The sequence below is a fragment of the Perna viridis genome, chromosome 10 (genome assembly GCF_037379345.1).
Source record: "Perna viridis isolate PV_CMFRI_1.1 ecotype Kerala chromosome 10, ASM3737934v1, whole genome shotgun sequence".
In the NCBI taxonomy this organism is placed as follows: Eukaryota; Metazoa; Mollusca; class Bivalvia; order Mytilida; family Mytilidae; genus Perna; species Perna viridis.
The window spans coordinates 41044622-41054939 of NC_142454.1; positions in this window are offsets into that span (position 1 = coordinate 41044622).

Here is a 10318-nt window from a genome sequence, read left to right on the forward strand (position 1 = left end):
ACACGTAAATTTTATGCATTATTTGGAATCTTTAAAATTGTTGAATTATGTTGTTTACATATAAAATAATATTGTCTCAATTAAGAAGTTAATTAGACGAGGACACTAAAATATATACATCTATCTAGAAAAATGTACGTCATTAACAAAAAATGCAGTTTTAATATGTTTGTAAGTTGTGCTACTGATTAATTTATCAAAACATCAAAATAAATAAATTTTAGGTGTGGAAAAAATTGCAGACTGATGCACTTATAATGATGTTGCATTAAAATATATTTTGTTCATAAAGGTCATGTATCGATAACAGTGCGCATGGAAAGATTAAAAGTTTTGGACTGCGTTCCAGTGCAGGGCGGTATAGGTAATTCACATTCTTCTTTATGTATTTAAGTAATACTCCAGCTAAGAGTAATGCAAAATGTGATTCATGGGTGAATAGCCTACATATTTTAATTTTTGATATATTGTTTAAATTTGCATAGTAAACAGAAATTAACATTCGGTTTTTCATATAACTTGTGTTCGTAGGAGATAAAAATAATATAGTATTTACTGTAGATTTCAAAATTAAGGGAGATAAATGACACTCAAATACAATAGAATCTATTGGATTTTAAATGTTGATTATTTCAAGAGTAGACAGATTGGAATGAATAAACACACATTTCACGATATAGACCCAAAAACAACTTAATTTCAAAAATAAAAATAAGTAGCGTTTTTTGTTGGAGTGTATCACATTTTTCAGATTTTTCATGATTCTTATAACGACAGCTTCTTAAATATTGTAAATAAAATCCAACAATAATTTGTGTTATTTTCTAAATAAATCATTCAGTTTCACGATTTCTTTATCACTTTCTATGAGCTTATCTGATCCATTGCTAAACTTGTGACTGATACTTGTGGATTCATTTAACATGTACCAGGCAAATGTAATTGGGCAAAAATATATTCAGTCATTCTCTTTACGACACGGACAAAATTGAGACATTCAACGTGCATCAACCATCAATTAGACGAATTGTGGGTATGAAAGACTAATGTTAACATACAAAGCATGGACATGTGTATTTTATAACCATACATTGTGTATTGTTGTATCGATGTTATAGTACTAGTGCAATAGATATATTTTTTTCAGAGATAAACGAAGTCTTTCTTTTTTATACACAGTACTTACTTACGATCAGTCGAAAATGGTTGATTTACAATATTTAGCAACATTTACACACACCTCCGCAAAACTTTCCAATATTTGAAATATTCAATCAAGATGAGTCATTTAATCAACGAAAACTACAAAATATTTCTTTAAATCAAAAGCAATAAGAAATTGCCTACTAAATGGTTATAGAATTACCTTTCAACAGTTCAAAGGTCTTTGTTCCATTTGAAATACAACACTGTCCACTTTATAGCTATACCAAACAGAAATGCATGACATACATAGAAATCAATAACAAAAATAAAACATCAAACCATTTTTACTTTCGTTTATCTTCAGATTTTGAAATAAATGTTCGAAGCCTTCTCGAATGTGTAATAATATGTACAAAATCTTTGTCCTGTGACTTTTTGTACTTTAATCAATCAGTTTCAATCTGCACTGGTGTGCATGAAAGTCTTGCGCAAGAGCTGGTCAAAACCGAGACAATGGGAGACTTATACAAGTCTAAAGGTAAGATATGAACGTAAGGTGCTAAAAAAACATTGTGTACAACTCAGTGTTAGACCAGACGATTTTTGTAGTGAAAAACAAAAAAAATCTGTGATTATTCGTTCCTCACTCACAGAATAGTCTTCGATATAATCTTGATAGGATAATGTTTTTGTGAGTGGATTGGCGCAGTTTTTCCTCTGGGTTAAGTACGAGTAATCCAATTTTGTTTCGCTTTTTATCAGATAATTTTTCGATTTTTTCCTTGAAAAACACGAACAGGAATCGATTTCCACCTTGCGAACATATTTAGATTTTCGAAAAAAAATTCATTGTTATAGTCGTAGTTTTCATCTTGAATAAAATTTCGAACGTGACATGAGGCATACCAGTGTCAACAACACAAATTTACACCTGCGGTCGTATAGTCACTAAGAACATAGACGGTTGGGCCATTCATAAAATCTGATTGAACCTACCATTTTACTATGAAATGCCTGTTCCAAGTCAGAACGTCGGGTCTACTTTTATGTTCCCGTTTATCCATGATTTTGCCTATTTATTTGAATGTCTCTCTTCCCCATCTATGATTTTGAGTTCCGTAATTTTTAATTACCTTTATCTGAATTAGCTATCAATAAAGTTTTTTCTTAGTTCTCGGTTTTTTGTACCATGTACCATTCTTAACTTAGGTATCAAGATTTAATTGGTAGCCCAATTATGTTTTTTGCATCTTCTTTGTATATCCTTTTATTAAAATTCAATTATTTCTATAGTTTCTTGTATGTTCTCTTTGTTAAGTCTTCTTCCCTGGATTATTCATGTCATTTTCCCGTTTTAATTCAAGTGTAATTTTTTGTAAGAATGCGAAAAATCAGAAACATGCATATCAAAACCCCACCGATTTGGCAATATGATTTCACTCATAGATGTTTTCTCTAGTTGAAAAGACAATTATTGATCACTGTATCAATGGGTTAGCTCTGAAATTGTTGAATAGAATGTTAGTTTTCTGACAGAGTTATCTGCCCTTTAAATATTTATTATCATTGCAGCATTACTATGAAATTAGTATCCACGTTCCAAAATGATATAGAAAATCATGTATTTTCTCTTGTTCCGACAGTGCAAATAGTCGAATTAAACTTTCAAAATGGTGTTTTTTCGTGCAATTGTTTCACCCGCTGTCCGATTCTTCCAAAGTCTGAAACTTCATTTGTTACAGAAAAACATTTCTACCTGGGTACGAAATTTTGTCCAAAACCACTGTTTAGTTCATTAAGATTATTTATTAAATGTTTGGATACCTTCTTAAGTTTACCACAAAAAATGAAAGTCGAGATATTGTTTTTCATCTGTGAGTCATGCTACACGTATACATAGCTTGTCCTTTGGTGTCATTCTAATGAGAGGCTTAATAAGGTAATAAACTGGTTTCAGTGGAAAAGACGCAATCTTAGGAATAAGAGAAACAGAATTGTACTCAGTGGGCATTTGTTTGTCGGACACAAAGAACATGAAATACTAAAGTAATACATACATAGAAACAGAAGTACATGTAAATGTGGGACAAGGACTTCACTGAAAAATGGTGGCATGGACTAAGTGCACATGTAGGGTAGCCATCATCTGCTTTACAAGGACATTCACCTCAGAAGCAATCAAACATTAAGATGAAATATTGCCCTAACATATATGTATCTGTATTTTAAAACGAATCTATTACATAGCAGCATTTTCATCCGTTTTTAAGCTTCACTTTACGATAAAAGGAATAATTAAGAACGTATGTGCATAAATTTCTACTCATCATAATTTTCCACAATATTCATGCACTTTTCCGTACATCATTAACTTTTTTTAATTACACTGATTTCCTGTACACTCTAAATGATTTTGATAATTGATTCGCGAAAGTAAAAACTGAGCGGAATTGTAATTTACATAAGGTAGACAACCAATAATCAAAGTATGATTCCAATTTCATCAAAAAAAATTTTGTGACATTCAATAATCTGTTCCACTCTTTGTCAGCTCATTACTAACAATTCTACTGCAATATACGCATTGACGAGGAATTTCATTTAAAAACATCGTAAATTTCAGGACGTCAATTTCACGATTGTTTGTCGCAATGCTTCAACGCATGCCCAGAGTTATTTCAAACATTTTATAGTTTGTTTTACATTTTATTAGAATGGAGATAATCGTATTGTATTTGAAGACATTTCGTTGTCAATCTAGATCTTTTGCGTCATCAGAAAACTCCATAAGTAACTGTCGAATCCTCGATGGACGACCCCCAAATTTCAAGTACAATACAATTATCCCTAATTAATCTCAAATTATTACAGCACAAAGAATTTGTAGGACTAACGAATATGAGTATTGGTGGGAAATTGATGTATGTGTGGCGTTTAGCGAAACACCAGCGACTTGGACAGCATCTGAGTTGAAATGTAACAATGATGGTGGACATCTTTTTGCATCTGAAACCCTAATTAAAGATACTATATTTTTACCAAGACTTGAGACTGCCAGACGTAAGTTATGCTTATCTGCACAGGTAAACAGTTTCTTTAAAATTTATGGTACAAAGCTTTATTTCATATTTACACATGAATTCAACAAAAAAAGGTTTGTGTGATTTCATATGAGATTCACTTACACGATATCCATATGATAATTGTACGTGATATTTAGGCTTAGTTTGCCGGAATTTCATGTGAAATGTATTGCAGAATAACTTGCTTGTATCTGGTTAAAATCGTGTCTAAGATTCATTTAATATTTTGTCATAAAAGGTTCTCAGAAAACACAAACGCTTTGATGAATTTGTACTTTTTTCCTGGCGTCGAATGGAAAGGTCATAACCACAGTTCTATGCAATGTGACTCAGAAGCAACATGATATAATACCGCAGATAAATAAAGCAATAAAAAGGTACATGCTGTTCACCTGTGCTGGTGTTTTGGAAGCTGTAACTATTTCATGACATCGAAATAATTTATATCGAACCTATGTAATTTATTTCAACAAGTTGTTGTTCATCATAAAAATTAATCGTGTGTATATCTCATTGTAGCTTAGATGTTTCATCTTCAGGGAACAGATTTCTGTGTTTTGGTTATTTACCTTTATAAAAAAAAATCGAAGTACCCATTACCATGAAAATGAAGATTTTTCGTTCCTAATCGAGATTTGCTTTCAGTTATACACAATGAAGATCGGTGGTGGATTGGTCTGAGTGATCAATTTATGGAGGGAAATTTCACATGGGTTTCAGGGTCGGTAATGTTGTACGAAAATTGGAATGATAATCAACCAGATGATGATTGCGACATGGGGAGAAATGCAGACTGCGTAACATATACGTTCCGTACATTAGACGGGACTGGCTTCGCTTGGTATGATAGAGTTTGCCGTGACTCACTGTATTATGTGTGTGAGAATCGAGATTTTAAATAAACCAATACGGAAAGACGAAGAAGTAATTTCGTTCATCGAAAACTATCTTATTATTCTGTTATTTATATGTTTTCTTGTTTTTACGCAGTTTGAGAAATAATAAATGATATTTAACAGTCTGTGCTTTTCTTCCGATACAAATCAAAGCTGTACAGTTAAGTATGAATTGACACGAACAGTTAATTAGTAAACACTTTGTTTTAGGTCATGCAAAATACTGTAAAAGTACAGTGTTTTTAAAATATTTGGTCTTAAATCTTAAATCCTAAATAGTGAGGTAGGACATCCAGATCATTCGGGTTTGAACCATAGTATTGTAGCGACCTCCAAATGTCATAGATGTCCCTCCCACTCAAAGGACTTGAACGTCAACGAGAGCATGGTGGGTGTCTTGCAAGTATCAGGAACTTTCTACCCTTCCAGTACACCTAAGTTCAAGACTGGGTTGTTGCAGGTTTCATAATGCTTGTTTGTTTTCTGGGTGTACTTCATTATTCCTTTGTGTTGTACAGTCTGTGCCTGGTGTTGTCGTTTTTATACTAAAGCATTGTTTTTTGTTATTATTATTTCTCATATTTCCAATAAAGTTTTAACAAAGACAGCATTTCATTCTATTGTCATGAGAAAAAAAAGGTTTTACAGGTAAATAGACACATGTTGGATTGTCATGATTTAGCAAGATTGGTGTCTGAGTTCTAGAAAGACAATACATGAACATAGAAAAATGAACGTATATGGTGAAACGCAACAAATGCTCCATTGTATCACCCTTAAAAATAGTAAATGCTTACAGAGATCACAAAAAGGTCTTAGACAAATGTAAACACACCTTCATAAAACCCATTGTAACAAAACGATGTTAAACCAAAAAGTCAAATAAAGACGCAAAGACACATTATTGACTAATATTGACCAACATATACCGTACACATTTACCCTGCCTTTTATTTGTATGTACAACTTTTTGATTTCTGTACAGATTTTTGGTTTGATAGATTCTATTTTTGATGAAAAAGACCATGACATTATTTTACATAACGATTAATAGTGAACAGTAAAGTAGAGCAAATAAACTTGTCGAAAAGAAAAATAAAGATACATTACAATAATTGAATCACACATTTTTAACAAAGATAAGACCAAGTGCGTTTTAAACATCGTTCGTCGCAATGGTTTTGTATGACTTGAAGATGATTAGAAACAAATACTTTTTAAAAATATTTGTTTCGCATCATTTACTAAACTGCTCGAGTCAGCATTTTTGTGTTTTTTTTTTATCTTTTAAAGCGTCGTTTTGCCGGTGCAACTGGTCCATGCTCCCAGTTTTTAGTGGAGTCCGAGTTGCACAATAACACTGGAAATATAAACTAGGGGCAAGGAATTTATTATTTTACCATCATAAGGTTTTTTTAAACCAAGATGCGTCACTTTATTGTTTTCTATTTTGTCTGGCCAAAGTAATTCAGCTGTGGATTAAACGAGATGAAATAAATGTAATTACAGTCAGAACAAATATGGAATTATTTGAAAATGCTGTACACTAGAGTGAAAATGCAAAATCGATAACAAACTAATGTTACAACCTTATCCAAATAAGAAATCAAAATCCAATTTACGTGTACAAAATGCTAGAAATGTACGAATACATTCAAACGAAAACAGAGAGAACAAAGGAAAATATGAAAGTTAGATAACTCGGACATGACCTTAATAAAAAAAAAAACAGGAAAACTGAACATGTGCAGCTGTCGGTTTCTCCAAATTTAAATCGACTTTCAAACTTCTTGACCAGTGTGAAAAAAATATTTCCCGCTTCTAGAGAGATTCGAATTCTCAGGCGGTGATTGGCCGAAATAGAAAAGGGTAATTATTTGACGGATTATATCGCATTGTCTACAAAATTTCATTGGTCGAAAGCGAAGTTGTGGCGTTTCTTATGTTGTTCTTCCTTATCAACTGTAGATGTTATAAACAGACAAATTTCCACCATGAAACAAATGACGACTGGCACCTAAGTTTTCGAATTGAAAAATAAAAAAAACAGAATCTACAAGTTTAGCTTGTCGATTAAGAAATTTTTCTTCATGTGAGTCGAATTCTATATTTAATGACGCACCCACTAATGTTTCAATTTAGAATGTTTACTTGCAAGCATTTTTATGACTTTTTTTTAGTTTAAAGAGTATTATATTTGTTACCTACTTTATGATATACGTTTCATCAGAATATTTCCCTAGGTTGTGTTTTAAGTTTATTTGCATCCCTGACTAAACCAACAAAAGTTAATTAGCCGCAATAACTGAGGAAAGCATTACATAATATACTGTTGAAGTTGCAACTTCTAGCGAACATTTTTCGCGTCTATCAGAAGATAATATTAAAGTCCATCCGATTATATATTATTTTAATCTTTCTTGAAGTATGTTTGATGACTACTTTGATTATACTATAACATACATCTCAGAGAAAATATTTTGAAGAATTTTCTACGTCTTTAAAATAAAAATGTACAACAACTTCCTATATAGAAAAAATGAATATGCAAATATTGTAATCAATTCCGGTATCATTATAATCTCCATTGAATTAACAGGAGAACAAAGAAATTTGATCTATGCATTTCATCTGTTTAATCACATGCACCAAAATGGTAATGTTATCATAAATCATGGAATGAATTATAATCAAAAATTGTCTTTTGTTTTATAAACAAATACCGGTCATATAAAAATTGCAAATTTCGGAATGCCGTACACGTGTTTCAGAGAGTACATTGATTCTGGCTCAACATTGGGTATAGATCAAAGCGTGTTCTGTTCGAATGATATAATCATCATATACTGAAATGCATGATAGATTGATCTGCCAATTGACGTACATCTTCAATAAATGAAGTGATTCGTCCATTGCTCAAATTATAAATTATAAGTTAATATCAAAAGAAAAGTAGAATCAGAAGTTTTGCGATGTTTTTATTGCGAAATGTGTGCTTGGCTTAAAACTACAATAATTTAAATATCGTTATTTGTTTTAACGTAACTAATGTGTGTTTTCCAAAATCGCTTCAATTGGAAATGCATTGTTGACTGAAATATCTAAATAGCAATAATTTATGCACGCAACAATATGTTGGGGTTTAACGCCCGAGCAGCAATATTTCAGCTATATTCACGGATGAACATGAAAGGGATGATAAAATGAACATGCAATGATGATGGTGAAATGAAAAAAAAAAAGGGATGGAACCCAAGGATAATAGGGTCGACAAATTATGTTTGCCACAAGATAAAAGGGAGGGATGGGTAGGGTCGGGCAATTTTGCCTCCTGTGGCGAAGCGCAAATATTCCTACTCCTTTCGAATACCACAGCAGGGTTCTTTATCGTGTGAGGAACGTGGCATCTGTCACAACACAGTGCATCACAATGGTTTTTTGGTATTATAGCCTGACAAACCCAGCATGTAACACGACAGGGGTACCCCATTCTACCACCTGGAGCACACAACCCAGTTGTTCTGTGGGCAGAGCGCCTAACCCCCGGCTAGGTTTTTGAGTACTATTTAGTCGCCTTTTATGACAAGTTTAGCGCTGCTGCTGCAGGCCTATTCTTTTGACACCCGGACCTGCACGGGACCATCAATATCTGAATATACAATACACGAGATAAAATAGAGTTTACCCAACTCTAAATCTGATTTACAAAAAAAACACAAAATATACATGAACCGACAAAAAAAGGTGCAATCGGATTAATGAATTTTATTTGATATATTATTCATTAACTTTAGACTAACGCAACCTTTATAAGATTATCTACATTTACTACATTTACGTACGGAAATGATTTAGAAATAAATAGTACATCCTAATCAATCCCCGTAACATTGGTATCTTCCATGCCTGCACTACATTTACCATTCCGAATGCAGCATATTTGAAGGAAACGTCAACGGTGTGCAACTCGGGCTGCTTTGAGGTTTGCATCTAAATGAAGTAACATTCAATAGACATGAAACTGCAAAAGATTAGTGTGTTCCTTTTCTTATTATTCGTATCTACAGGTAAGTTTAATAAAGGAAAAATTAGTTGCACAATGTCATAATTATTATCATTTTATTTAATTTCAAAACTAAAACGCTTTCTGATTGGATAAAAAGACTTACCTTATCTAATAGACCAAATTTTATGTGACTTTGACGTCATCAACTATTTTATGATCTACTGGTTAAATTTGATACTAAAATTCTTAAAATTAAAAGGAATGACCCGTATAAATTGTTGTCTTTCTAAAATAATTTTGAAATTCTTAATTTTTATGGCATGGTTTAAGGTTATACGCTGTTCACGTTGATTTTAATAACTTTGATAATTTCCATGCAAATTGTCGAAGGCAAACTCCAAGGATATACATTATAGTCTAAATTTGAACTATGGATGTGTATGTGTGTGTATGTCAATGCTAAAAAGTTGTGATTTCTCCCTTATGGCTTAGGGGTAGCTGAATTGGATTTTATGTTGTTTTTCTTTGGATAAAATATATGATACTATAGTGTTGAAATATACAGGAAATAATTAACCGTAATGGAAGCGGGAGGATTGACGCTAAACCTGGTTTAACCTACCATATCGGAACCAAGTCAGGAACAACGATTTTCAAGTTTTCGGTTTTCATCCTGATGTTGCCATTTCTAATGGAATATCATTTTGAGTATCATTGTGACTATTAGCTAGAGTTTATCAGTTCGTTGATTAAGAATACTCAATGCAGTTTTCCTTCAGTTAATTTATTTCATTTATCAACTGCAGGTCGTCTGTTAAACAGAGGTCGAATGACTCGTATAGACATTTTGGACGGAGTTCTGGTGAAAGGCGTAAAAGGTATAAGTATTCAATACAGTGAAAGAGTAATCAAGGGAACGAAGATTCTAGCGGAAATCAAAAGAATGTAATCCAGGAACAAAGACCAGACATGGAATCAGACACACACAACGAAGAACATTAAATAACAAAACCTAATACACATAAAGTAAAAAATGTAAATGAGCAACTCGGAATTCACTAAAAACTGGGAGCATGGACCATGTGCACCGGTAGGATAGCGACCTCTACTTTTCTAGAAACACCCATCGAGTTGCTCATAAAAAGTCAAGTAAACGGTACCGAAAGAGGAAAGGAAAACTATGATAC